A 27,773-nucleotide genomic window follows, 5' to 3' on the forward strand; every position below is an offset into this window, starting at 1 on the left:
TCTTAAGCTCATCGACTAATGGACGAAGATACACGTCCATATTTTTTACTTTGTAGCGGCCCGAGACGAGAAAGCTAAGAATGAAATGTCATTTCTTTGTAGAAAGCCATGGAGGGATGTTGTAGTTGACAAGCACTATAGGCCACACACTGTAAGAAGTCAAGCGCAGACCAAATGGGTTCACACCATCCATGGAGAGACCGAGCCGAAGATTCCTTGGCTCTCGTGCAAAGCCTAGGAAGGTAGAGTCAATGTGGCTCCATGCGCGCGAATCTACTGATATTCGTTGAGCTCCATCCATGGACCTATTCTGCACATGCCACATTGTCAAGCTTGCCATGCCAGACGTGCGGAACATGTGGTTTATGTGGGGGATGAGCGGAAATTGTTTGAGAACTTTTTGAGGGATGGTTTGCCCTTGCAAGTCTTGTCGATACCTGTGAGCACCACACTTTGGACATGTCTCCATAGTCTCATATTCATCTCGAAACAGTATGCAGTCGTTGATACATGCATGGATGTTATTGTAGTCCATGCCAAGCTTCCGTAAAACATGTCGTGCATCATCACGAGACTCAAGCATGGTATTTGCAGGTGGTAATATATGATATTTTAATAACCTGAAAAAAAATCATAAAACACCTTGAAAAAGCACAAATGTTTGCAATAATACTGTAAAATAAAAATTCACTGAAGCCTATGTGCAAGGTACCTGAATAACTTGGTCACACTCGTATCGCTCCAACCGTATTTTGCTTGCACACTTAAGAGTGCAAGCAATGTCTTCAACCGAGATACTCGGCACCCATCATATAATGGTATGGATGCTTCCTCTCTAAGCGGGTCAGATGTCTCAACATCCATGGGAATCAATGCATTGATCATTGCCTCTATCTCAGGCTCCAAGATTGTAGGTAGGTCGGGAAGGTTGTCTGTCTCCTCTGGCATTGACGGTATAGATGGGCCTTGCGAGTGGTGGATTGGCTCCAGCAATCCATCCATCATACGTCCACGAACTCTTCTAATTGGCCGCAAAGGGTGCACTCCCCCTTGGGTCGAGACATCACCCCCCTGGATAGAAAATTTGCCAATAAGACCCAATCTTATTGTGTATGGTTTTCAATTAGCTTGTGAGTACAATGCATGATTAATATTAACTTCAAATTACCGTTTGCTGAAAATCTGCAATTGGCTGATCAATGATCTCAGATTGAAACTCGCCAAATCGTTGTACGTGTTCTATAGACAATCGGCGTTTTCGTCTAATTGCCAACTTGCATTGAGAGCAATGACATGGGACATGCTGATTAAGATACGTCTCGCGATCTTGAACAATAAGATCTTCTTCGTTTTCCATCTTATCTACATTACAGCAAACGAGGCTTAAATGGATAGCTTTATGGAGATGTACGTCAAGTTGCAAGTTGACCATAAATCTTGCATTGTACATAGTAGTTGAGAGATTTATTGATGTTATATCTCGGCCTTGTATCATGCTCAAGGATTTGTTTGTCTCGGTAGATAATTATTCGTTATTGTAAAAAACTGCACTAGAGGGCTTTGAGTATAAGTAATCCATTTATGAGCATCATTGAGGATATCTTAGTCTAATAATAAATCAGTCTCAACAAAAAGCATCTTAGAAATGTGGTTTTTTTGTTCTAGGATCGCCTATTAAAATTAATGTCATCTATGAAATTTATCAACTATAGTAATAAAATTTATTTCAATCAATTCTACTCATAGTCATAAGACCTGAGAGAAAATATCCTATACTCAATTTAAGGGATTCTTCTTCTATAACAATACTTTTGGGTTCATTTTGATGAAGTACCGTAATGACCATTAGCTAGGGTATCATTTTCTTTTAGTCCTTCCGTTGACTAGTTGGCATGATTTTTAATTTGTTATGCCTATAAAGTTAATACAAAAACAATGAATTATGCATATCACAATTAGATCCCCTACTTGGACATTATGAAGGACATGACCAATTTTAAGCCATCTTAAAGAGTCACCAATGTACGTGGCCCATGGCAAAGCACATTGCATACCATTATCGATAAGTCTATTATCGTGCATCTTAAATCTCCTAATTAGACTTTATAAATGGTATGACTAGTTTTTAGCCCCCTTAAGGAGTCGATGTAATGGTACCCATAAAAAAAGTAAAGTGGATACCATTACCATAATCATGGATATGCTATCATTTCAATATATGGTATCTTTCTCTTTCTCTCCCTCTCCCTCCCTCTCTTTCTCTTTCTCTTGTATTTCCTCTCCCTCTCACAATATATCTTAACACTCTCCAAAAGCAAAAGGGAGAGGGAGAGAGAGAATGCACTCTCCCTCCCTCTCCCTCTCCCTCTCCCTCTCCCTCTCTTTCTCTTTCTCTCCCTCTCTCATTTCCTTCCCCTCCCTCTCCCTCTCCCTCTCCCTCTCTTTCTCTTTCTCTCCCTCTCTCATTTCCTTCCCCTCCCTCTCCCTCTCTTTCTCTCCCTCTCTCTCCCTCTCCCTCTCTTTCTCTCTTTCTCTCTCATTTCCTCTCCTAAACAAGCAAAAAAGAAAGTGATTCAAACATTAAACAAGCAAGAGGGAGAGTGAGAGAGAGAATGCACTCTCCCTCCCTCTCCCTCTCCCTCTATTTCTCTTTCTCTCCCTCTCTCATTTCCTTCCCCTCCCTCTCCCTCTCGCTCTCTTTCTTTCCCTCTCTTTATCTCTTTCTCTCTCATTTCCTAAACAAGAAAAAAATAAAGTGATTTAAACATTAAACAAGCAAAAGGGAGAGGGAGAGAGACAATGCACTCTCCCTCCCTCTCCCTCTCCCTCTCTTTCTCTCCTCTCTTTCTCTCTCATTTCCTCTCCTAAACAAGCAAAAAATAAAGTGATTTAAACATTAAACAAGCAAAAGGGAGAGGGAGAGAGAGAATGCACTCTCCCTCCCTCTCCCTCTCTTTCTCTTTCTCTCCCTCTCTCATTTCCTCTCCCTCCCTCTCTCTCTCCCTCTCTTTCTCTCTTACTCTCTCATTTCCTCTCCTAAACAAGCAAAAAATAAAGTGATTTAAACATTAAACAAGCAAAAGGGAGAGGGAGAGAGAGAATGCACTCTCCGTCTCCCTCCCTCTCCCTCTCTTTCTCTTTCTCTCCCTCTCTCATTTCCTCCCCCTCCCTCTTCCTCTCCCTCTCCCTCTCCCTCTCCCTCTCCCTCTCCCTCTCTTTCTCTTTCTCTCCCTCTCTCTCCCTCTCCCTCTCTTTCTCTCTCATTTCCTCTCCTAAACAAGAAAAAAAGAAAGTGATTTAAACCTTAAACAAGCAAAAGAAAGAGAGAGAGAGACTCACCGATGAGATATGGTGAGCGTGGGGCGGCTCCTCTTTGCGATGAAGGCTCCTCCTCTCCTTTGCGAACAACGGCGGCGGCGGCGGCAAGTCTTCTTCCTCTCCTTCTCTCACGATGGTCTCTCTCTCCCTCGCTCTTGCTCTCAAAACTCACAAGCCGCAAACACGAAATGAAAACCGTGCTCGGTTTCGGCCGCTTTTTTTCCCTGTGGAGCGTCGCTATTTGCGTCGCAAATGCGATGCAAATAGCGACGCCGCTATCCGCCGTCGCTAATCGGCATCGCTACTAGCTCAAATCCTTGTAGTGCAGGCAGAGGGGAATGAAGCCCCATAATCGATTAGGCAGGGTGTTTGTAAGCTACATGATGCTTCCCATCCTCCCATGGCGCAAATTTCGGCGCCAGAACAGACGTCGTTTTCTTCCTCTCCCTCATGCCCACGATTTTTGCCAAGTTAAATGTTGCATAAAACGCCCAACTTCCCAAGGGTCATGCCCACTTGGCCAAAGTTTGGTCCACCTTTTTGTATCTTGCCCGATTTCTTGGCTCCTTCCCCGTCCGGTCTCCGAATTGAGCTCTAAAAAATCCTAGGTGTCCGATTTGGCATCGCGCATTGGCTAGTAGCTCTTGTCAACCCACATGACTATCTGAAAAATTATGAAAAATCAACAAGTGTCGCTCGGGCTCCTTTAAAGCACTTTGGCGTTTAAAATCGTCCTAGATCGAGCCGCCCCCTTCGATGTTGAATATTTTTCCCTTGATATTCGTAATTTTTAGCTATTTTTAAGCACTTCTCGGCACCAAAATTCCGCTCTTAGTGCTCTAACGAAGGCCCCCAAGGAGTCCGCTGTGCTGCCGAGATGCTGGGGAAGGGGGTTACTGCTGCGCTAAGGCAGAGGAGGCCGAGGAGCGACTGTTGGAGTTGGAGGGGGGGAAGCCCAGGGGCATGATCACCAGGATGGAGTGGGGGGAAAGCTATCGTCACGGCCTGGGGTGGAGGCGCAGTTGGCTAGTGCATAGGTCTCATAGCTCTGAGGTCGGGGGAGGGGGGGGACTTCTCTCTAACGGGGAGAAGGGGGCGCAGCCTTTATAGGGGGTGCAGTGGTATGCCGCCACCTGGGTGGCATGCACCCCCCTTTCCTACTTCACTCCCTCTCTCTCTCTCTCCCCGACGTACTGTTGGGGGGGAAGGGAGAGGGAAATTTTTTTTGAAAAAACAAGAAAAGAAAGGGGGGGGGGTGGGATTCCTATGGGCATGGGGACATTACATTCTCTCCCCCTTAGAGGAATCGAGATGTCCTCATCTCGAATGCGCTTAGGGTTCATTGATAACCAGTTATTATTGGGTTCTAAAACCTGTGGGTTAGGTCTCATCACGCTTTCACTGTGCAACTCCGATTACTCAAATTCTTATCTTAAAATAACAACTTGCCACAACTCATGGGATTCAATAGGTTTTATTCCAAGTACAAGACTTATTACCTCAAGTATATCTTCCTAGGATATCTAGTCATCCTCAAAGGTTACAACAGGCTCCAGGCCTTCATCATCATGTGATTCATAATATGAGCCAAAAGTAGAGTTTAGACGGCTTCCTTTGATTGCACATTCTTGATTCTTAGGGTCCAACTCGGGACAATCTGTTTGGATGTGTCCTAGTTCATTGCAGTGGAAACATCGGCAGTTGGGACATCTTTTACGGATGTGTCCTACCTCTCCGCACTTGTGGCACCTCTTGTCTTGATCTCGTGAGTCATCTTCATCATAGTTGCCTGATTTAAGTTCTTGGATGATTGGATTCACTTGGAGTAATGCGTCTTGCAAGTCCATTGGGCGCATTGATTCCAGTCGAGTGTTTATGGGTGGATTTAACCTAGCACAGAACTTTGACACCTGTTGTGTCATATCCATTGGGGGTGCATACTTTAGGAGTGAAACGAACTTTGAATAGTATGCTTCAAGGGATAATCCTAGCTGCTTCAAGTCGTAGAATTCATTCATCTTTTGTGTGCGATAGGCAGGTGGCAGATACCTCCCTCGCACAGCTTCCTTAAGCTTATCCCAAGTGAATGTCCCCTCCAAGATCGCTTGGTCTCTGCACCACTATTTTCACCAAAGTCTCGCTTTGCTTGTAAGCTTAAGTTTGGTGAGCATGGCTTGGTTAGCAGGGGCAGTTCCTGCTGCCTCAAAATAGTCCTCCATGGACTCAATCCAGATCTCGGCGTCAGCTTGAACAGTCCTTCCCTTGCCATCAAACTCGGGTGGCTTAATTTGCTTGAGAATGAACTTCTTCTCTTGCATGTCAGCATTCGTGGGTGCAGAAGGTTCCTGACAATCAAGCCATACCACTTAGGTTTTTTAGGATATGTCTATGATCCGAACATTAATCAATCATGCATCATTAAGAAGTTTTTCTCTAATACCAACTGTAACGTGCCTGCTCCTCAAATCGGGGACACGTCTTAGTAGACCATCGAGAGATATATCTAGAAGACGCCGCCCCGCACTCCCAAGGAAATGACATGGGGTTTTTCAACTAGGGCCTCTTGAGTCTGCCCCGCAACGGAACTTATCCGATCGTTCCCACTAGGATAGACCTGAAGTCCAAGTTCCTAGTCACAACATTGTCTAAGGTCATAGACCAACTTTTTCCTAACATTTCCTATTAACTTCTCCTTTGAGGAAAGCTCTTGGCTAACCAAGACCACCCTTCCGTAGGATAGATCCATTGGTCACATCCACCACGCTTCCCTCAAGGTTGTTTTAGTTATCTAATTACCTACCATGTTATGCTTGACACATAAAAGCAGCTTCCTTAATTAACTTGTTAGTCACAGGTTCTTTTACGTAATTTAGACCCCACAAACACGAAGACAAGTTAAAACAAGATCAAACACTTCCTTAACTTATCTTCGGATTAATATGTGTCTCTTACCCATACAGGAGAATTAAGTGCTTCTTTCTACCTCCGCAGAAAAATCCTTTCATCTTCCGGCAATAAAACCCAAAGGTTTATCCTTCTAAGATTCCGCCTTGTAACTAGTATCAAGACCTCGAGATCCCATCTCGAGTAATGTAGAACACTTGTGTAGGGCCCGGAGGCATTGGGATTTATGGCCAGAGCCCCCACTGGCACCCAAGCGTTCTCCTACATCAAGCGATTTCCAGAGCCCCCACTGGCACCCAAGCGTTCTCCCCACGGCATGAAGCAACCAGGGGGGAAAAGACGGCTTGTTTGGGGGCCTAGGGAGGGTCCCACAGCATTTTGTAATTGGGGGGTGAAGGGTACTCTAATGGAGGCCCCCAGGGAGCCTGTTGCTACCGCGATGCTGGGGGAGGGGTATTGCTGCACTGAGGCGGAGGAGGGTGAGGAGCGACTATTAGAGTTGGAGGGGGGGAAGCCTAGGGGCGTGATCACCAGGACGAAGGGGGGGAGGGAAGCTATCATCACGGCCTGGGGTGGAGGCGCAATTGGCTAATGCGCAGGTCTCATAGCTCTAAGGTCGAGGGAGGGGGGGGACTTCTCTCTAACGGGGAGGAGGGGCGCAGCCTTTATAGGGGGGCGCAGTGGTACGTTGCCACTTGGGCGGCATGCACCCCGCTTTCCTACTTCGCTCCCTCTCTCTCTCTCCTCGACGTACTGTCGAGGGGGGGGGAGGGAGAGGGGAAAAAATTTTGAAAAAAAAAGAAAAGAAAGGGGGGGGGGGGGGGGTTCCTATGGGCACAGGGACATTACATCTAGACTAAGGAATCCCAATCCTTGTAATCGTTGAGTGTATACCTAAAGTGAGGTGAAGTGAGTGAGTGATCACTATCGCAATCATTTTAATCAATGAAAAATTAGTTTGCAATTCATTTTTGTATTAAACCCTTAATGCATGGTGGATCGATTTTGTAACCCAACCCCACTTTGACAAAATAACTAACTAATTAGAATAGGGGTCTCTATAAATGCAATTCATTTTTACAGTTATATGATGTTTGCATGTGTGACTTCAAGGGGTTTATTTTAATTACAATTTAAATGTGTGTATAGCACGTGTGCGTATGCATTGTGAATGAATTTTAGAAATTAGGTGGGTTATGCTACAACAGTGCTTGTGCAACGGCAGGGTTCCTTTTATAATTAACGATTGAGTTCATTTTAATTACAATTTATGATGTGCAATGTGTTCATTTGGTGGGTGCAACAATCGATAGATTTTAAATTACAATTAATGGTGTGTTATGGTACACGTGGAAGAGGGAAAAAGGAAATGAACATGGCAATGGGTGGACACCTGCAAGGTCTAAAATCTACTCTCCGTCCAAAGACTCCACACAAAATAGAAAAAAAATCCTCAAGTGGTAACAACAAGGCGACTAGGAAACAATCTGCCTCCTATCAAATACAAACCACAAGACGAATACCATGATGCACCAAAGAAAAAGATGGGGGACTTGTGCAATGCGGATGATCACATCGTTAGGGAATGGGAATTTGAAAAATGTTATGGGTTTGTCTGAAGATTTATTGGCCATTTAATAGGATTTTGGGTGGGGTATTTCGTTTAACATTAAAGTTGTGTATTTGGTTTTATTTTAGTTTGGTGTTTATGTTTTGCTTTGTTTTTTCTTTTTAAATTGTGGAGATGGGTGGTGGAAGGGTAAAAGTTGTAGATAAGATTGATTTTTAGGATGTGTATATTGTGGTTCTTTGTTTGTTTGTTTGTTGTTTGTTCTTTTTTTTCTCTCTTAAAAAAAAAAGATAAATGAGGGTTCCAAAATGTAAATGGGTTTTGTGAGCTTTATTTTTGGTTTGTTTCATGTAGTTTTGGTTGGTTTAATGATGTTGGGGTGTGTGTGGTTATTTGTTTTTTTGTTTTTATTTTTGGTTCTTTTTTGTTTTTTTCCTTAAAGTTTATGTATGGAGGCATTAGAGAGTTTGTGTTTGGATCGTTTTGTTTTTCAAGTGATGTGTGAAATTTCAAAATGAGTGTGAATGAATTAGGTATTGGATTCGGGGTTTTTGTTTTTATTTGTTTGTTTGTGTGGTGTTTTGTTGGTTTGTTTTTCTCTCTTTAAATGAGTTCAACATTTATATAGGCAATGTAAACTCATGAAATATTGAAAAAAATGTGAAAGAGTATGTGAAAATTTCTTGGGATTTTTTTGGAAATTTTTTAAAAATTTTAATATTTTTATTGTGAAAGGATTTTGAAAATTTAATAATATTTTTTGTCATTTATTCATGTGTGTTCAGCAAAGAAAAATGATTCCAAAAATCAACAATTGATGAAGAATTTTTCAATTATTTTTTGTGATTTTTTAAATTTTTATAAATTTTGTATGCTTTCTTTTTTAAAACTTATTTTATGGTTTTTGGTGTTTTTAATGGATTTTTAAAATGGGTTCAGGTTTGAAAATTGCATTTGAATAACCACTAGCATGGAACAACTACGGTGCATGAACAGATGCTAACGTTTGCACCACCGCATGAACAAGGGGACACATGCGTCCGCGTGCATGAATAGCTGCTTAACAGCTCACGAGCAAGTCACAGTTACGATCAACAATGCCCACGCATGCAGGAATACCCACAATCGGGGTGGTGGGATGAGGCGGTGTTAGGTGACACATTGGGGCAAAGGGGGGTGGGGTGGCAGGTGGGACTGGGGGGTGGGGTGGATGTGGGGGGGCTTGTGAGGTGGGTAAGCGGGTGGGGTGGTGGACCACCCAAGGGCGGGTGGGTGCACAACAATGGCGGTGGTGAGGGACCGGTGGGGCAACGAAGCAAGCAAGAGAGGCGATGACGAAGATGACTAGCAGGCAACGCTTCCAGGGAGAGGAGACGGGTAAAGGGGGGGCAAGGCCCTACCAACGAGCAAGGGGGAGGGGTAGGAGGAAGAGGAGGAGAAGGATGAGAATGGGGCGGAGGAGATGGAGGGAGGAGGGAAAAGGGAGGGAGTGGGAGGTGGGATGCAGAAGAGAGAGAGAGAGAGAGAGAGAGAGAGAGAGAGAGAGAGAGAGAGAGAGAGAGAGAGAGAGAGAGAGAGAGAGAGAGAGAGAGAGAGAGAGAGAGAGAGAGAGAGAGAGAGAGAGAGAGAGAGAGAGAGAGAAGGAGAAGGAGAAGGAGAAGAAGAAGAAGAAGAAGAAGAAGAAGAAGAGAGAAAAGAAAGAAGAGGAGGAGAGAGAGGAGGGAAGGAATCCTAATTGTTTGTTTACACACGTAAAAACACAAAAAATTTAATAAAACCCAAACCGTGCATCGGAATGAAATGCCATAAAAACAGAAAATGTGTTGGAAGGCAAGGGGAAGACAGTGGAAAAATGCAATAGGGGGTCCGAGGAGAATGCAGGGCGTTCATATGGAAAAAAGGTAAAAATTGAGCCCCAAAATTCATTCAGGAATTAATAGCACAGAATCCATTCGTCAAAACGAAGGGTGAGAAAAATGAGAAAGATGTCCAAAATATGCTCGGTCAATCCTATCACATCAGAACACAATTCCAATCAAGATAAGATGCATTCACATGGAAAAAACCCAACAATCGTACCTGAAAAGGGATTCAGAAATTAATAGTTAATGTTTTGTCCACCGGAATGGAGGGCACTCAAAAGAAGAAATTTCAGGACATAGATGATCTCTAGGGTTGGCACATTAAAACTCGGTTCCAATGGGGTTAGGAGGCATTCACATGGGAAAAACAATAAAATAAAGCTCGAAAACATCTATAAAAATTAATAACAAAAAATCCGTAGGTCGGAACAGGGCAAGGGAAAGAGGGGAAATGGGTAGGAAGGGGGGAAAGTCAAGGCTATCCACTCAGAATTGAATTTCGAGGAGAATAGGGTAGGATCACATGGGAAAATGACTAAAATATGCACAAAAAAGACATGTAAACCTGTAAAAATTAATAACCAATAGACCATACATTGAAAGAAAAAATGTCATATGAAAGGTTGGCTGTCACATCAAATCAACGTTTCAAAACAATAAAGGATCATTCACATGGAAAAACATCCAATGTGTAAGAATTGCTTTAAAAATTAATAACTTTCAATTTGTTGCTTGAAACAAGGGATGGTAAAAGGGAAAAATGTACATTTTAAAGGGATACACATGGTTGTAAGGTTGGATTTGGGTTTTTGTAAACTTAGGGTGTGTTCACATGGAAAAATGACCAAAATGACATATAAAGAAAAATAACAATAGGAATGGCCTCATAGGTAAGGGAGACGAGGGCTGGTGGTGGGTGGGCAAGGGACCCATTAAAGTAAAGTGAAGACATGGGATATACGCAGATTCCATGAATGACAATGCAAGATGTATGCTCCGCACACGCGTAGGAATGCACTCCCACACTTAAAACCTTATTGGGTAGGGTGAAATGACTCCGCATGAATATAAGACATGTAACCAGATTGTACTTAACGTCCCCACACTTAAAACATGACCGTCACTTGCAAACAGAAGGTGTAGGGTTAAAAAAACTTGGCCATGTTTGCCAAGCATTGCGGTTGACTATTGACACCGTGTCCTATGTCGTAGTCGGCTACAGGAGGTACCAACATGTCTTCACGGCATATGTTTAACATGGCAAGGATCATGCAGTAGTACCCAGTGAGGCAACTTTGCTGATGAAGGTGCAGGAATTCGGGTGATGATGAAGGATATTGCACTCAATGCACAATCACTCAAATGGGGAGGAAAGAACAGTCACTTGCCCCATAGTGTACATCACTCAATGAATCTCGTAGAGAACCCCATAACATAAACCCGGTTTAGAAATTGACAAGGAAAATGGGACAGAAGGAGTATATCAAGGTGCACAGTTGATGGTGCATAAGTGTGTTCAACCTCGTCTTGCATAGAGGCAAGTAGGAAGGCCAGGGAGCCTTATAGTGCAGTGTACATTACAGGGTGATGTGTCTTGTGATGATGGCAGAGACCCATCTTGTGGGTAGGAAAAGGAAAACATACCTTGCGCCAAGTGTCGTAACGTCCCTCAATCTCACCTCGTGATGATTGTTTTGAGGACACAATAGTCACACTCATCCCTCCTCTGACTGATACTCTGTTTGAGAATACAGGAGGGAAACCCAATCTTTACACCCATTATTGTTATCTTTACAGTCGCTTGTGCAAAGGTTGTATGCCTTGTATGCATTTGATGGTGCAGCAATGTATTTCGCCCTCTGCTGGCATATAGTGCGAGAAGGAAGGCTAGAGAGCCTTATAGTGCAGTGCATATGAACAAATCGTGCATTGTGCATTGAAAGGCCCAGCCCATGCATGCAACCCTCCATTCCACACAGCTCACCTCTCATTTGAATTCAAGGGAAAGGACTGGTCACTCACCTCACCCTTTGTCTCATGCTCTGTTGATAAATATAGAGGGCAGCCCATACTCATAGCCCATCATGTTAGAATGAGAGCTCACATCAGTCAATTGTTTGTCGATGAAGATTGCTTTGTCTATTGCTAGCATCACGGAGTTGATGACTAGGCATACCTAGGGAGGTAGTCCATATATATGGTACTGTAGATTTTTTGGAGATCATGTCATCTGTGTTAGGGAATCACATATTCTGCGGGGAGTACACAGATAGCACAGGTCCAAGGGAGGTGGCTTTGGAATTTCTTTTGGAAAAGTGTATGCTGATGATTCAGCTATCCTGGACTGCGGGGTGTTACCATCTTTTCCATAGCCAACTTCCCATCCAAGGGTGTTTCCACCTTTTCTTAGAACGAGGCTTGCTATGACAAGGAATTGCTTCCTTTTCTCCCATAACACTTTTTCTTTTTCTTTTTCTCTTTCTCTTTCTTTCTTTCTTTCTTTCCTACTCCCGAGGGTGTTTCCACCTTTTCTCGAAGAATAGGTCGGCATGATAGGGACCGAAGTCCTTTTCTCCCATGACTGATATATATTTTTTCTTTTTTTCTTTTCTCTTTTAAAAATAAAGAGAATGGTAGAAATACCATTTGTCAGGACCATCCTCACCACCGTTGCTGGATCATACGAGAAGAGAACAAGGTAGAGGTGGGAGGTATTTGTGAGGGGCTAGCAAAATGAGGCCACCTCATGAAGAAGATGGAGCATGAGGAGAAAGACAATGTGACGCTCAAAAGGGGAAGGGTGGGTCGACTGTGATTGTCAGGATCCCTAGGGAGGGAAGTCCTTCTTTAGGTGATATCCATTGATCAGGAAAGGATCATCAGAGGCATCAATGGCCTTCACTTGGACATGGCCATTAGGGTTGAGAGCAAGTATCTTATAGGAGCCCATCCATCATTGTTGAAGCTTGCCAAGAAACTTACCGAATTGTGAGTTCTTCCATGGCCTTATTAATGAAATGAGTGCCTTTTTCACTTACCAGCTCTAGGGGACTGCCAAAACGGGTGATGATATTCTCGTACAGAAACAAGGCCATTCTATTTCCATCATTCTGCTTCTTTAGCTTACACCACTTGGTGAAATAATCCGTACATACCGAGATGTATCTGTTCTCCTTCCATCTTGTGGGGGGATTGATTAGAATACGAAGTCGATGCACTACTTCTTGAATAGCTTCAAGGGAAGGATAGGTTGTTGTGGCATGGCACTGGTCTTGGTGGGTTTTTCTATCCGTTGACATGCATCACATCACTTACAATATTCATAGGCATCCTTATGGAGGGTCGGCCCTAGTATCTTGGTAACAGAGTCTTTTTGGCTATTGCTTCTCCTGCAAAGTGGCCTCCACATGGCTCGTCATGGCAAGCCTTCAGAACAATCCCTATCTCATCTCCTACAACACATCTTCTGAGCACTTCATCTTTGCCTTTCTTTTACAGTGTGCCACCTAATAGGGTGTAGGGGGCTGATTCTAACAAAAGCTTCTTCCTTTCCCGACTAGAGATGCCAGGAGGATATTTTTGGGTTGCCAATAGGTTGGCGATGTCTGCATAACAAGGGGTGACAGTTTTGACTTGAAACAAGGGAGCATCAGGGAGGTCTGGATCATCATGCTCCTCATCTGCATTTTGCTGGATACACGACAGACGATCAGCCAGAACATGGGAGCAACCAAGTTTGGTGATTACCTCAAAGTCAAACTCTTGGAATGGAAGAAGCCATCTCATCATTCTTCCCTTCACATTTGCTTTGTTCATTAGGAAGGACATGGCCTCATAATCCATATAAAATTTAAAACGTGTTGACAACAGGTAGTGGAGAAATTGTTTAGGGCAAACACCATTGCCAAACACTCCAGCTTTGTCACTATATAGTTCCGCTCTCTGTCAGTGACCTTTCTGCTTTCATTATAAATGGGTTGATCCAGCTTTCAGGATCCCTTCTGGCATAGGACTGAACCTAATCCTTCAACTGATGCATTAGTATGTACATGGGACTCCTTCGTCCAATCAAGAGGTTGCAAGATGGGAGCCTCAATCGAAAATTGCTTCAGAGTCCTGAAAGGATTGCCGTTGTTGCAAAATGGGCTATGAACCTTGTGTAGTAGCCCACATGGCCTAGAAATCCCCTCAACTATTTGAGGTTGGTTGGTGCTGTAAAGGTTATAATTTTCTCAATCTTTGTAGGGTCTGTTGATATCCCTTGTATAGAGACAATGTGACCTAGAAGAACTCCTGATGAGATGCCAAAGACACATTTGTTGGGGTTGAGAGAAATCCCATACTCTCGACATCTATCAAAACACTACTCGAGGTGTCCCCAATGCTCATGAATTAGGCTATAGACACAGAAGTCATCAAGATACAACTCAATGAAATCATGTAAATGGTTATGGCAGGCATCCATCATCACTTGTTGGAAAGTAGTAGGAGCATTACAAAGCCCAAATGGCATCACTCTGTAAGCATAGGTTCCCCATTCGGTTGTGAAGGTTGTTTTGGATTGGTCTTCTTTTGCAATTTGGACTTGGTTGTATATGCTGAATCCATCCAAGAGGGAATAGAGCTCATGGCCTGCCACTGTGTCTAATAGTTGGTCTGTAAAAGAGACAGGGAAATGATCGTTCTTTGTCTTGGAATTTAGCTTTCGAATGTCCACACATATTTGAAGTTTCTTGTTCTTCTTGGGTACAACCACAATGGGTGGAACCCATTCAATGTTAACCACTAGATAAATGAACTTAGCTTCAAGGAGCTTCAATAATTCGACCTTCACTAGAGCAAAATAATTGGGATTCATACGCCTCTATCTTTACCTCAAAAGTTTGACATCAGGCTCTAGGTCAATGTGGTGTTGGAAAACTATGGGATCAATCCCCTTTAGATCTTTATATGACCATGTAAACATGTCTAAGTTCTCCTTTAGTAGGTCTCGCAAGACCACTAGTTCCTCTTCTGGAAGATTTAGATCTACTTGTAACATGACATTCAATACCATCAACATCCACAAATGTTGATTGCCTTTAACCTTCCACTTCACAAATAAATGTCCCACGGACTACTTTTGGGTAAAGATCTGACTCCTTCAAGGGAGTGGTCTCATCTTCTGGTGATGCACTAAAACTACTATTGTCTTTTAATGGAGGCTTTTCTTGCTCTTTGGGAGGTTGAAAGGGTATCATTGAGGTTTTGAGTTTAGGTTGGGGATGAGTTACTTCTTGGCTCGAGGATTCGTCTTTTGAAGATGCATCCAAGAACATCACATAACAGGAACTTTCTACATTCTGTTTGGGATGCAGGGCTAGGGGTTGCTGGTAAGGTGCATCGCCATCATCTTCTTTAAGGGTAACTTTGGATGACAACAGCCACTGCCAAAGGAAGGCCTATTCCTCTTAATCCATTTCTTATAAAGGCTTTGCTCACGACGTGACTCATTATTCAGTCCAAAGGGTACCCCAATCATTCTATCAAATAGAAAGGGATCTTCTACTTCTGAGGCTTTAGAAACTTCAGGAACTTCTTCCTCATCTCTCCTTTTTTGTGAGTAGGATAGATCCTTCTATCTTGCTTTCATAATCTTCTTCTGCATTATCACCTTCGTCCTCTTCAGATTCTATTTCTACATCTTTGGGTGTTGTGTAAGAGAAGAACAAGCTCTCTATTGTGTCTTCTTCTTCTACTTTTGCCTCTATCTTTGTGTCTGTCTTTGTCTTTGGCTCTGTCTTTGTGACTGCCATGTAATAAGGAGAAAAATATATCCATGCTTCTATCTCACTGTCAAAGGTGATTTCAGAAGTCCATTCGCGTTCACGCAGGAGATATTCACCCATAGGCAAAGACTTTACTTCCTTTGGTAATTTGCTTACAATGCCCATTGTTAGGGATTGTGCCTCTGTTTTCTTGGGAAATATCTATTTGATAGCCTCTTTGTCTCTTGATGCACCATCCATTACTTCATTAGAGGAGTTGATTACAACTTCAATGGATGTGGATGGTTGCCTTTTTGCAATCCATAAAACTTCAACACTACTTTATTGGGTCCTCTACCTAGGGTTAGGGTCCCTTTGAACCAATCCATCCTTGCTCTTGCTTCAAAAAGTCAAGGTCTTCCCAATAGCACAGGGTATGAGGTCCCATAGGAATTTGGTTTGACCACTAGATATGTCAGCCAATAGTCTCTTCTTGTGAGGGTTGTCTTTACGTATGGGAGAATGCCCAACGGTTTGATTCTACTTTGGTTTGCCAATGTGATAAGCCACTATGTAGGTTGCATTCCTTGCAATCCTAGATCCTTCATTGTCACATCTCTCATTATGTTTATTGACAAGCCTCCATCAATCAATGCATCTACAATAAATCACCCTTCAATCCATATGCAAATCTCTGGGGTTCCAAGATCTAGTAAGGCGTTAGCCACATCTACTTCCTTTACGGGTTTTGAGGGTCTATTGGACTTGGTCACCACAGAGGGAACACTTCTTAAGCCTCTTCTTCTAGTCAGTATGCTTTTGAATTTCTTTCGACAGCTGGGAGACAACATCAACAACTATCAAAATGTTAAGTTTGGTTTAAAAATGTCTAGATCTTTGACTAAATCATACTCTTTGATAGGATCCACACGCTTTTCCAATCGGCTAGGAAATGGGGCCACACCCACTTTTATCTTCCCTTTTTCTTCTAGGAGTGGCAACATTTGTGCTTCTTCTACATAAGGAGGTACTTTCGCATCCTCTATCTCCTGGACCTCTAGTTCTATCTCTGCAATTGTCTCCGTGGATCTCTATGGCTCTATAGTACTCTGTACTTCATTGTTCCGGACTGCATTGTTATACTTTTCCTGAGGGAGACTGAACTTCACAATCTTGGTAGAAGAAACATTCTCTTTTGGAATTAGCAATTCTCCTTTCTTTGTATGCATTATGGTGGCCACTTCCAATTCCACCAAATTGGAAGTGGGTTCTTGAGTCTTCTATTGGATATCAGAAGTAGATTTCACAACAGGTAGACTTGGACAATCTTTTGCAATGTGGATTTCTCCTTTGCATCAACTCCATAAGGGCTTGTAATCTGCAAACCTTCTAGGGTTTTGACAATTTGGTGAAATATGACTCTTTTCTCCACGTCTATTACACTCCACCTCTGATCTCTGACCACCATCAGACAGTCATCCTCTGTAACTCTGAGAGGGAAACCTTATTAACTATCAGACGAACAAGGTGGAAAATCTGGAAAAGCTAAAGCAGAAGAAAAAGGCCAAGGAAAAGTGAAACGGAAGACAAAGGCGCACAAGGAAAATCTAGAAACACAAGAAGTGCAGAAAAGTCCCAAATAAGAGAGAAAGTTACACAAGGAAAAGTGCAAGTCAATACTTTTGTAAAAGAGTGCAAGCACATCGTGATTTAATTTAAGGAGCACCAGGTTCTCACCCGTGCAATTTGTAAAGGTAGATGGGCAGTAGGAAGGAAGCTAAGAAGATAGGAGGACAATGGGAAAAAGGGCCTAGGCCACAGTCGACCATGTAAAAAAGGGGATAAGGGGATGACTGCCCAAAAGGGATTTAGGATTTTGTATATAAAGTTGAAAAGTGAATGAGAAGCTCATTCTTATGTGTGGCCAAAGCTTCTTCTTCTTCTTCTCTTGTTTCTTGCCTTCTTGCTTGTGCTTAAGTGAGGGATTGAGGGAGTGTAAGGGAGTGAGGGAGTGAATGTGTGAGAGTGAGGGATCGTGGAGAAGAAGCTCCCCATCTTCTCTCTTCATCTTCTCTTCTTCTCTTCTCCTCTCTTTTCTCGCGCGGCTATGGAGGATGGAGCTTGACGGAGAGGGCTTGAGGTTTCTTGAGCTTGCCGCAAGGATAGTGGAGCTACTGGAGTGCAAGAGAGAGGAGGGAACTCGATCGAGCATCAAGGTAAGCTCACTATACCCGTAAGGTAGGCATTGCATGTCGGCTATGTGAGAGGTAGCCATGGCCACTCGGCTTGAAACGCTTGATCAATAAGTGGTCTATAGGTCTCGGGGTAGAGATCCATAGCTCACCTTCATTTTGGTTCCATTTTCAGGACCGACGGAATCGAGCCTCGAGCACTGTGCATATCGAATCGAGCATAGAAGTAGGGTTTGCATCCCAACCAGTACTCAAGATAGTTAGGAGATTTAGGAGGCTTTAATCCTTGGAGCAAATAAGTATTTTGATTTGTTGTTGAATATTAGAGTAGGACCATCCATCTCCATCTCTGTTTTTGATTTTTGTTGCATTAGGTTAACAGAAAGGGTTCTGCTGCTGCTGGAAAAGGGAAGTAGGGGCACAAATTCAAATTTTTGGTTGGAAGAGTGTGAGGGATTAGCTTCTGAGATTACAACAGGCTCAGATGGGGCAATAAGAGGCCCAAGGAACCAGGAAAGACCACATTTGACATTCTACTTTGTGAGAGAGAGTGAGCTTGAGAGCCAGGGAGAGAGAAAGAGAGAGAGAGAGAGAGAGAGAGAGAGAGAGCTGCAGGGAGATCCTTGGAGTGCCATTCGATTTGAGCACCACAGTGATTCCAAGTATGTCTGGCATTTCCTTGTAGTGTTTTGCACCTATCTGGAAGGCAATGGATGATTCCATGGAGTAGGCGCTGAGCTTGAGTCATTGCGTGCAACCCGTGGGTTGTCGTCTGTGCAGTCAGACCAGCCCTCCAAGTCCCAAAGTCAGACCACCCGATTTTTGGTCCGACTACTAGAATTGGACCACCCCGTCTAACTACTAGAATTGGACCACTCTGTCTGACTGCTAGAATCGGACCAGCCCGTCCGAGTCCCAAAATCGGACCACATGTCCTAGTCTCAAAATTGGACCAACTGCAAGGATCATACCACTTTTCCTAGTGTGAGAATCGGACCATTAGTCCTAGCGCCACAATCAGACCACCTTGTCCAACTGTGAGAATTGGACCAAAGTAAAAATCGGACTGTCTAATTTTCACAATTGGACCGCCCTATCCAAGTCTCAAAATCGAACCAGCCCATCAGAGTCTCAAAATCGGACCACTCCACTAGAACTTAAAATAGAGGGTTTTTGAACCTGCCTGACAGTCTTGGCCACCCTGTTCACATCTTTGACCCCCCTGGAAACCCAACATTGTCATAGATGTCGGTCACTCATAAAGACGGACTGAAGTGAGCTTGACTTCCAACACTCCCCCTCAAGCTCAAAACAAAACTCAAATCATTTGCATCACTCCAATTTGCTGTCTAAAGTGAATGAACTTATCTTTACCAAGTGATTTGGTAAAGATGTCTGCTACCTGGTCTTCAATCTTCACATGCTCCAAGTCAATCTGATCTGCTAAAACCATTTCCCTGATGAAATGATAGTGAACCTCAATGTGTTTCGATCTTGCATGATAAATAGGATTGCTTGCTAACATGACACTGCTTAAATTGTCACAGTACAGCCTTACTTTGCTATCCAAGTGTACTCCCAAGTCATTCATCAACTTCTATAACCACATAGCTTCACAGGCCACACCACGATACTGTGCTTCCGTACTGGACAGTGCAACTATAGGCTGTTTCTTACTCTGCCAATTGATCATGCTACTACCCAATCCAAATGCATAGCCACTGGTTGACCTCCTGTCTCATAAGTGCAACCAGCCCAGTCAACATCAATATACCCCATCAAGTCAAGGGGTTTCCCATATGCATAAAATAGCCCAGGATCTATGGTACTCTTTACATATCTCAGAATTCTCCTGACTGCATCCAAGTGTGGTTTGTCAGGCTTCTGCATGAATTGACTGATCAACCCCATAGCATAACTCAAGTTAGGTCTAGTGATCGTGAGATAGATAAAGCTAGCCTACCATCTGTCTGTACATGGTAACATTCTCAATCTCTGTCCCAACATCAATCTGCAACTTGACATTCTGCTCTAAAGGCGTATCCATAGGCTTGCAATCAGCCATACCATATTTCTGTAACATGTCCTGAGCATACTACTTCTGTAGCAGCCATATGCCTTGAGGTGTAGAGACAACCTCAATCCCCAAAAAATATTTCAGCTCTCCTAGTTCCTTGACCTTAAACTCAGCCTGTAAACATGTCTTTACTTCAACAATCCCGCTTTCATTATCTCCTGTAATGATCAAGTCATCAACATAGACAACTAGGAATACATAGCCATGATCTATCTTCTTCACAAACAAACTATGATCAGCATCACCCAATCGGAAACCATGTTGCTGCAAATAACTGCTGATGCAAGCATTCCATGCTCTGGGTGCCTGTTTCAGCCCATATAATGCCTTTTTCAACCGGCATACATGTGCTGGAAATTTTGGATGCACATAGCCTTCAGGATATTCCATGTAAACTTCTTCATGTAACTCTCCATTCAGAAGGCATTCTTTACGTCCATCTACCATAGTTTCCAGCCTCTAGCTACTGCCAAAGCAATCACAGTTCAAACTGTAGCCATCTTTGCTACAGGGCTGAAAGTTTCCTCATAATCAAGACCATACTGCTGCGCATATCCTTTTGCAACCAGCTTGGCCTTGTATCTTTCCAATGATCCATCTAATTTACATTTTACCTTATACACCCACTTGCAGCTAATAGGTGTTTTTCCCTCAGGCAATTGTACCAAATCCCATGTGCCATTTTCAGCCAAAGCTGAATATTCCTCATCCTTAACAACATGCCAATCCTCGTCTGCAACTGCCTCATCAAACTTACTTGGTTCTCTAAAACCTGTTACTTTCGTCATATAAGCATAATGACGGGCTGAATATCTAGTGTAAGTGTACCTATCAATAGGTCGTCTGACCCTCTCTAATCTCCTGAGTTGTGGCTCACTGTGAGCTTGCCTCTCATGAGGCGGCACATAATGACTCTGCCTAGCACCTGGCATCATAACAGACAGAATCCCCAATTCACTGTCTAAGTTGTCACTGCTAGAGGAGTCATAACCTACAGTGAGTGGACCTGTTACATCTTCAAAAACCTTTTCTTTTCCCTTATCTGTTCTCCCCCTCACTGACATATCCGTGTCAGTGGATGCAGTAGTGTGACTGCGCAATCGTCCTGTCCAAGGACTCACTATAGATGATACATCACCTGTTTGACCACTCATGGAAGCACTCTCTGCAGGAGTATTTTTAGCACGACTCATATTGGGTGAGCCATTAGTAGGCATTGCAATAGGATTTCCATACCAGGATGCTAACTCATCAAATACCACATCTCTGCTTATGAGTATCTCATGTGTAGAAGGTACATAACACTTATAAGCTTTTCGTTCCTGTGCATATCCCACAAACACACTCTTCATTGCCTTAGGGTCCAATTTCTTCCTCTTCTCATTCGGTATATGCACATATGCAATGCTGCCAAATACCTTCAAGTGCGAAATATCAGGTTTATGACTATATAGCCTCTCATATGGAGTGACATCATGAATCCCTGCTGTAGGGGTTCAATTCAGCACATAGACAGCAGTCATCACTGCTTCAGCCCAATAACCATTTGGCAGACATTTCTCATTCAGCATAGCTCTAGCTGATTCCATCAGGACCCTGTTTTTCCTCTCTGCAACACCGTCTCCATCAATGTCCATACATAATCGGCAAGGCCTGGCCCCCATATAGCTGCTCCATGCATTAGTACTGGAGTGACTAGAGTATCAAAGAGCCACCCCTTGGTGTGGGGCTCCTGGAAATGTGCCTGATGACACTGTCGCTCCATAAGAGCCAATGCTGAGTATCCTCTAGTGAGGCGGTCATGAGCTGCCTGTGTCATCGAGAAAGTCCCTGAAGCTGCTGTAAAGGTGACTCCCAAATATACATATGATCCAGTGACCTCAATACTCCCTCCTACTGCCATGAAAATACTCTGTCTGCGTATCTGAGCTGATGTATGGAATATAAGAACCTTGGTTTTACCAAGGTTCACTGTCATGCCTCTCTGTATGCAAAAATCATCTAATGCTAATAAATGCTGCTGTAATCCCTGAGCTGAGTCTGAGACCAACACAATGTCATCTACATATAGTAAGATATGAATTGTGGCTCCACTGAGATCTATACCTCCACCGGCTCGCTATTGAATAAACTCTGCTATCTCATCAATGTATAGCCCAAATAGAGTCGGTGAGAGTGGGCATCCTTACTTCACACCAATGGTGCTCACAAGGGGATCTGATATACCTCCCGGACATCTGACTCTGCCAGTAACCCGCTCATATAGTGCATAAATACCCCACATCATGTCATCATCCACCCCTAGATCAAGTAGGCGTCTGAAAAGCCTCTCTCTCAGAACCGTGTCAAAGGCTTTGTGGAAATCCACAAAGCAACAATACAATCTCTATTTCTTCACTCGTGTTGTCTGGTCGATCAGACAACGGAGAGTGAAGATGTGGTCTATGGTAGAAAATGCCCGTCTGAACCCTGCCTGTCCGGGTGTGCACATGCACTCTCTCTCTGCCAGCGTGCTGAGCTCCTCCTCCATCACCGTGCCATAAAGTTTGGACAAAACTGGCCCAATCATGATGGTCCTATATGTGTTAGGATCCATAGGATCCCCTGACTTGTGGATAGGTACAATGGTGTGCTCTGTCCACGAGCCAGGGAACCCCTCAGACAATGCACGGTTGAAGAGGTGAGCAATGAGTGGAGCCAATGTGTCTCTGCCATATATAATATGCTCTGCCTAAAGATCAAACTGGTCTCAAGCGCGGCCATGCTGTAACCGTGAGATAGCATGTTTCACCATACTAGTGGTGAAAAAGGATGAAATACCTGGTCTCGGTGTACATGGTGTGGGTATCATGCGGGTACATGATATAAACTCTGTGCGTATCCATGCCATACTGCAGGGTCATGTATCGGTGTGGGTGAGCGTGGTTCTCTGATCTGCCTCCATGCCTCTGCACAATCTCTGCTCATAAGAAGGTGGTATATATCCCAATATCTCTCCTCCTCCCATTCCCGCTTTTTACGGCGGGTCAAGCGGTGCATGCGTCTCTGCACCTGTCTGTGTGTGATCTCTTCTCTGGCCTCCAAATTGCGTAGCTGTCGACGTAGATCTCTGCACTCATCATCATACCACCTGTTCTGTGGCATGGTACATGTCCGAGGGGGGTGCGTGTATGTGTGATGTGGAAAACTGAGTGTAGCAGAATCATGCAGAATGCGTGTGATATCAGTGGTCACAGAGAGAGAGAGAGAGAGCTTGGAGATACCAAACCTTTGCAGTGGATTGATAGATTCAAGGTTTTCGAGCATGTCAGGTATATGCAAACCTTGATCTTTGTCCATTGATCTATTCTAGAAGTGCATGTGACCTAGGATGCTAGGAATCGATTGCTTTGAACCAAAATCATCGCCCTTGCCAACACGCGTTGTCGCACTTGACCATCCAAGTTCCAGACTCGGATGGCCACTTTGGGTTGAGCCCCCAAAATCGGCCCACGGCCATTCGGCCCAGTCACATTCGGATGCTTTACTCAGCCATTCAGCCTGATTGATTCGACCTTCAGCCCACTTGACCCTACCCAGTCATACCACCATATTCGGCCCATTCGAATCGAATGAGCCCACCTTGCCATGTGGTGTTTGGCGGCCCTCAGACATTCGGCCTGATATCATTCGGCCTTAGGATACTCAAACGGGCCAAATTTGACACTCAAACCTTGCAATTTGAACCAACTAGGTTGAATATAGAATTTGTCAAAGTTGACATCTGTAGACCCTAGCTGACTTGGTGGACCATAGCTGTACAAACCCCTGAGAGCGATACAAACAAACAAAACACCTTTCAGGTGTAAGAAACAAGAGAACTAGCAAATTGTAGACTTAGAAGTAATGCCAGCCAACCTATTAGCTGTCCACCCTGCTAAGAGTACCAAACTGAACCATAGATCTTGAGTTGGACCTTGATTGAGCGGAAAGATGCAGCATAGACCCTAGAGACCACTGAGAGTGGTCAACAAGATTGAGCCTAAAGCCCTATCCAACCAAGACGTAGACGAGAGTGCGAGATCTACATCGATCATTCTACATTGCGCCCCAAACTATTTTTGACACTTAAAGTGCACTTGAAGAAAATTTAAAAGCTCGCTTTTGCACAATCTCGAGGGGTTCACTATATATATATTCTCTATATAACGTGCGTTCATGGTCTATTTATAAATATCCTAATCTGTGAAGTTTTCTTGAATAAAACACAACCCTTTTCTATTCAATCTGTAAGTAACCCCTTTATATGACACCCTTTTGTATGTAAAAAATGTATAAAAATAGTGTTTTAAAAACCCCTTATTTTGAACTCAAGTTATATATACATATATTCATGAGTGACCCCCCTGAGTGCACAATGCATGGAAAAGAGCACCACACACACACAAAGTGAACTTAAGTTGAGGAATGTTTGTATGTAGGAAAGAACTCACTTAGAATTAATAAACTGAACAAACACACAAGTAGGAGAAGACCCTAAAACTTAGATGGGTAATTGAGAACCCAAAGTGGTAGAACCAAGAGGAAGACACGACACAGGAGCTAGACGAATCGAACGTTTGACATCATTGAAGGTGTGAATCTAGCCAATTTAATCAACCTCATCGACACCCTGGTAGAACAAGAGATTGCATATATGGTAGAGACCAGCACAAACCAAAGATGCAACAAAGAGCTCGATTTGAGGGATTTTTTGGATGAAATCCAACAAATGGTGAGAAAGTACAACTTGCAAACCCAAATGGACCACCATGGTAGGCCATATGAGGACATCATAGCGGATCTTGAAGAGGAGAGGAACTAGTACAAATAGCTTTGCAAGGCATAGTGGCATACACTCAGGAACAACAAGCTAAAAGCTTGCGATAGAACATTTAGCAAATGAAAATTGAACAGGACCTAACGCAAAGAGATAGAGAGAGAGAGAGGGAGAGAGAGAGAGAGAGAGAGAGAGAGAGAGAGAGAGAGAGAGAGAGAGAGAGAGAGAGAGAGAGAGAGAGAGAGAGAGAGAGAGAGAGAGAGAGAGAGAGAGAGAGAGAGAGAGAGAGAGAGAGAGAGAGAGAGAGAGAGAGAGAGAGAGAGAGAGAGAGAGCGCTAGAAGGGGACCTTACATTGAGCAAGCTTCTCATGAAGCGACTATTGGATAACACGTCGGTAGAGAAAAGCGCAACAACACTAGCAAACTCATTACTCGTAGGATTAGAAGTCAACCAAGGCTCCAAGAGCCAGCCAAAAATCCATGTTGTTGCTAAGTAGTTAGACAAGTACCAACCAAATGAGGATCCCTACAGCTTTGTAGGCGGTAGCTCAAGCAAGTTTGTGAGCCCAAAAATCAGTTTTGTTGCTAAGCAGTTAGACAAGTACCAATCCCTATAGCTTTGTAGGGCAATTCAAGCAAGTATGTGAGTCCAACAGCCTCGCCGATTTACCCCAACGCTCGCAAGCCTTTGGCCTATGCTTAGGTGATCAAGGTAGGACTTGGTACATGAGCTTAAATACCGTAGAGTGCAACAAATTCAATAACCTCAAGAATCTCTTTATTAAGAGATTCTCAGCGGCTAGGTTCTCGGACAATCTGGTAGTGCAATTGATGAACGTAAAGCAGAAAGACAAGGAGGACATATGGGACTACATTACCCATGTGTGGAGTCCCTTTAAGACAATTTTGACAAACGAACGAACGATTAAGAGGGTAGTGTCCACTGTCTTTATCAATGGAATATGTAGTGAAGAGCTCTACAAGGCCTTGGAAGGCAACTCAAGCTTGTAGTGAGATGTGTTGACTAGGGTCATTGAAGAGGCCATTTGAGTGGATGACCAACTCAAGGAGAGGAGCTCCAAGAGCTCAAACTGAGACAAGGCTAGCTCTAGAACCTCAACATCCAAAGAATGGCCAGTCTCTATGGAAAATCGGAGTGGAAGCAAAGATTCAAGTGTGCACAAGAGCGAGAGATGGTGCGTAGATCGGATGCTGTACGCTCACGTAGTGAATGCTGGAAGGTCCCCAAGAACAAAAGAACTCTACTTTTTGCACAAAACTCAAGGTAAAAAGCATGCACGACATGAACAAGAGACCAATTGGGTGCAATCTCCCCCCATGCCTTGTGTGAGCGCTCCACAAAGCATGTATTTTATGTATTAATCATCTTCAAGCTCAAATAATAGCCCAAATTACAAAATAGCAAGCTTTTAGCTTTTGAGTTTGCTTTAGCACAAAATAGAAATAAAGCAAATGGGCGGTGCCCAAAGAGTCAGGCATACCCAATACAATGTCCAAGTACAAATAACATAATCATGCGCCCATGCACATACAAAATAATAAACAAATATCCAACGCCTCAATAAATAGGCGTGACAAAATATAGGCACCATGCCTAAGGTCTGCGCCCATCAAAATATAAGTGATAACTCGAATACTCGCTATCCTTCAATGCTTTCCTCCGCCACTGCTGCTATCTCTACACAACATCAACTGAAGCATTCACAATCGTTAGTAAAATAATACAATTAAACTGACAAAAGTGAATACCTAGCAGTCTTTAGCTACATAAATAAATCAACTGGTTAGAAATCAATCCTAACCTTAATTTATTACGAGTGCGCACTCTAAACTCATAAATGTTTATTAATTTAATATGCATTTTGTGGAATCACCCGCTATGACACACTAAATTAATGAAATGCCCAAAAAGGATAGGCATCCCCATCAACTTCTTGCACAAAGAATCCACTTTATGTATGAGCCCCGGTCATCAAAGTTTACAGAAACCACCGTAAAACCTCACGGAATCCACCGTAGCATGGAATCCACCGTGAAATATGTCTCCTGGCATCATACCCCTGGGGTGGGATAGCAATTGACCTCAATTGCTATTAGCTCAATGTGGAGCTAGCAGAGTGGAGAAAGCATTTAAGTCTCTAGCGTGCATCCATTGGGCTTCCTCTACAGGATGGTTCTTAAATTTGACTAGATATCTAGTATATCTTCGGCTAGTTCTAGTGGTCATAAAGTCAGTATCTGTGATAGCTTCAGGTTCAAGTATTTCAGTCTCTTCCTCTAACAAAGGTGGGTTTTCATAAACAGGGTGTACAGGTAATTGGCCTCTAAAGGGTCGTAATAAACTAATGTGAAATGTGTTATGAAATTTTCAGTGAGATGGTAATTCTAACTTGAATGCATTGTCATTAATTTTGTGAATGATCTTAAATGGTTCATAGAATCTAGGGGCTAATTTCACAACTGGGTGTCTATCTACACTTTGTAATCTACGTTTTTCTATTCTTAACCAAACATAGTCGTCAACTTTGAAATTCATTACTTGTCTTTTCTTATTGGCTTGTTTGGTATATGATTGCTAGGCTTTGGCAATCATGTCTTTAACCTCATCAAAAATAGTAGCGTGCATACTAGCAATATCATCAGCACTCTGAATTCTATTTCATAAAGATGCAACAGGTGTAAACAATCTATAACCATAAATCACTTCAAACGGTGCTTTCTTTGTAGATATGTGTAGTGTATTGTTATATGCAAACTGTAATAAATGCAAATATGTGTCCCATGTTTGTGGTTTAGAAATAGTGTAAGCACGTAAAAGATCTAGAATAGTACTGTTAGTGGCTTCTGTTTATCCATTAGTTTCAGGATGAAATACATATGAGAAATCAATATTTGTGCTTAGGTTAGCAAATAAAGTAATCCAAAAGTTGTTACAAAATCTAGAATCACGAACAGAAATAATAACTTTTGGTAATCCATGGTTAGTAAAAACAGTTTTCAAAAACAATTGTGCTGCCTGTGATGCTGTTAAAGTTTTCTTACATGGAATGAAATATGCTTGTTTACTAAACCTGTCTACTACAGTCCAAATCATATCATGGTTAGCTTTAGTATTAGGTAAACCAGTAATAAAATCCATAGAAATTTGTTCCCATGGTCTTGATGGAATAGATAAAGGCATAAGTAATCCATATTATTTACCGTGATGTCTCTTAACTCTTTGACAAATCAAACATTCAAAAACAAAGTTAGATACATCAGTGTCCATATACGGCCAATGAAAA

This window comes from Lygodium microphyllum, chromosome 15 (genome assembly GCF_053477565.2).
Source record: "Lygodium microphyllum isolate KBCC chromosome 15, Lygodium_microphyllum_v1.1.10, whole genome shotgun sequence".
NCBI classification, from domain to species: Eukaryota; Viridiplantae; Streptophyta; class Polypodiopsida; order Schizaeales; family Lygodiaceae; genus Lygodium; species Lygodium microphyllum.